Here is a 3,529-nt window from a genome sequence, read left to right as displayed (position 1 = left end):
CTCTCTCTCTCTCTCTCTCTCTCTCTCCAAGCAAAAAGGATAAGGGGCGAAGATTAATTCCCTAGTCTTGTCGGGGTTTTTGATAAACAGCCACTTGTCTTTGGGACATGGCTGAGGGGAAATACAGTGAATGAATATGCACAAAGAGCCAAGAAAGTGTAGAGGGTATGAGAAGACATAGATTGGGATAAAAAGAGATGGAGATGGAAAGAGCAAATTAGACGGAAGAGGAAGAGGACACTGTGGAAATAAGGGACACAGGTAACATGTTCGTTCACACAATGATTTATTTGAAACCAAGAAGAAGACTAAGTGCTTGGAGGGGCTGGTCCTAGCACATCTCAGATCCTGTCTACCCCCCACACTGAGACCCCACCAATTTGCATACAGGCGAACAGGAGCAGAGAGGATGCTATTTCTGTGCACTGCACTCTGTCCTTTCTCACCTGGACAGCCAGAACACTTACGCCAGAATGTGTTTTAGACTTTAGTTCAGCATTAATACTGTCATCCCATCACAACTCTACCAAACTACAGATTCGGCCTCAGTTCACCATTGTAACTGGTTGCTCGATTTCCTGACCCGTCGACCTCAACATGTTCGGCTGGACAACCACACTCATCCACCATCATTATGAACACTGGAGTGCCACAAGGTGTGTGATTAGTCCCTTCTCCTACTCTTTCTTCCCACGCTGCAGACCTGTCATGGCTCCAACGCCATTATCAAGTTTGCAGACACACCACGGTGATTGGCCTATTAGAGACAACGATGAGGTTGCCTACAGGGAGGAGGTGGACCGTCTGGCTGACTGGTGCGACCAAAACAACTTGCAGCTGAACACCGAAAAAACCAAGGAATCATGTGGGACTTCAGGAGAAACGCTGACTACACCCACCCCACATCAAGGGGACAGCGGTGGAGCGTGTGGACAGCTTTAAGTTCCTGGGTGTCCACCTCTTGAGGATGAACTGGACGACCAACTGCTCCAAACTTATCAAAAAGGCGCACCAGCGCTGTTCTTCATGAGGACCCTGAAGAAGAACCATCTGCTCAGGGATCCTCAAAAACTTTACCGCTGTACCATTGAGAGCATCCTCACTAACTGTTTTACTGTTGGTATGGGAACTGCTCTGTCGCCGATCGGAAGGCACTGCAGAGGGTGGTGAAAACTGCCCAGCACATCGCAGGGGCACCACTCCCTACCATCAAGGACATCTACAGGAAGCGGTGTCTGAAAAGGGCCGGGAAAATCACAAAGGATTCCACTCACCCTGCACATACACTCTTCTCCCTCTTGCCTTCTGGGAGGCGTTACAGAAGCTTACGGACCAGAACCACCAGGCACCGGAACAGCTTCTTTCCTACAGCTGTCACGCTTCTGAACGCCTCCTGATACAACTATAAGAATGGCAACCCCCCCGTCCACCCATACAATAATAATATATGGACTGCCCTCACACGCACACACATACCATGGACTGTCCCACACATACACATATGTATATAATCGTTATATATTCTGTAAATCGAATCTGCCATTATTTATCCTGTATTATAAATCCGCTAATACATATATAATCCTTTTACTAACAATCCTTTTACTAACTCTCCTGTATATTCTGTATAATCTGTGCATAGACCTCCCATAGTTATATTTATACACTACATTTTATAGTCCCTTACAATTATTTACTTTTTTGCTTATACATATACTTTATACTCTGTATAATCTGTATAAATCTGTCATAGAGCTCCCATATTTATATTTATATATTTTTACACAACATTTTAAAGTTCCTTACTATTACATTTGCTTATACATAAAATTATATACAATATTTATACCCTGTATAGCAATTCTGGATAGATGTGGATCACATTTCGTTGCTTGTACTTGTGACAGTGCAATGACAATAAAGTTGAATTGAAAATTGAAATTGAAATTGAAAGAGAAGTCAAGATATTGAAAAAAAATCGGTCATTGGTGCTGGCCAACCCAGTCTCACGGCAACCTGTAAAATGTTCATGTGATGAAATCTCTTGATCCAACCATTGACTATTGATCCAACCATTGACTATTGATCCAACTATTGACTATTGATCCAACTATTGACTATTGATCCAACTATTGACTATTGATCCAACCATTGACTATTGATCCAACCATTGACTATTGATCCAACCATTGACTATTGATCCAACCATTGACTATTGATCCAACGATTGACTATTGATCCAACTATTGACTATTGATCCAACCATTGACTATTGATCCAACTATTGACTATTGATCCAACTATTGACTATTGATCCAACCATTGACTATTGATCCAACTATTGATCCAACTATTGACTATTGATCCAACGATTGACTATTGATCTAACTAATGACTATTGATCCAACCATTGACTATTGATCCAACTATTGACTATTGATACAACTATTGAGCCAACTTTGGCACGAAATTAGTTTTTTGGCCTGCGATCTAGTCAGAATTTCATTCTGTCTCGATGTTGTATTAACTCAAAGACTGGCTGCAGTTTACTATCTGGTCCCAGTTTAACATTAGGTAGATGGTATGATGGGGGGGCAATTTAGCTTCTGTAAGCGCAGATCTTTATGATGACAAGAGTGAAGAAGAGTGCTGAGGAGACGCTAGTAGCTGACATGGATCATATGAGGCATTGGCCCACTGAAAAGTTTGAAATTACTGAAATTGACGGCAGTATGTCTTATCTGTTAACAACAAGTGGCTGTTCTTAAAGAGTATGATCTCCGTCGTCATCATGAAACGAAACATTTGCATCAGCTCTCATGATGCAGCAAAGAGGAAGGAAAAGTGAAGACGGGAGACTTGCTAGCAAAGTTACATTCTCAACAAGTTACTTTACTTCAGCCGTCAACAGCGCAAGGAAATACTACCCGTGCATTTAGCACATCAGTTGTGAAAAGGGGGCGACCTCTTTCATATGGTGGCTTTGTGAAACAATGTCTAGTCAGCACGTTTTTTTTTTAACTAATGTATTTCAACAGCATCGCAGCAGGATTCTTTCTATCAGTCGGGCTGCAGAAGAGAGGCTGTACACAGCTTCGCTGTTATTGGTATTTTAGTTTTATGGTTGTTTTAATAGATTCTGGCTGTGTGCTGGGCTTCAGTCTGGCTTCACAAGACTTTATTTATGTTGTTTTTTTATTGTCAGTCATCTGTATGATAAAACAATATGTCAAGTGTTATGTGTGAAGCATTTGAACTCCAAGGCAAATATCCCTCTGGAGACAGTAAAGTATTGTCTGCAAAGGGGTCTCCATGATGTGTAAAAATGAATATGTTATAGGGCTATAGTAAACGCATCGTTGGGAAGGTCCCAGTCTGGAGAGTACTGGAGAGGATACTATCACTTCTGCTTTGAAATACTCAAAATACTCACCCCTGAACCTTGAAGCAAGTACATCTTTGAAGGCTTGGCATTTAGGAACAAGAGGTGCTACACACACACACACACACACACACACACACATACACA

Source organism: Etheostoma spectabile, chromosome 2 (genome assembly GCF_008692095.1).
Source record: "Etheostoma spectabile isolate EspeVRDwgs_2016 chromosome 2, UIUC_Espe_1.0, whole genome shotgun sequence".
Classification (NCBI taxonomy): Eukaryota; Metazoa; Chordata; class Actinopteri; order Perciformes; family Percidae; genus Etheostoma; species Etheostoma spectabile.
This window is presented reverse-complemented; position numbering follows the sequence as displayed.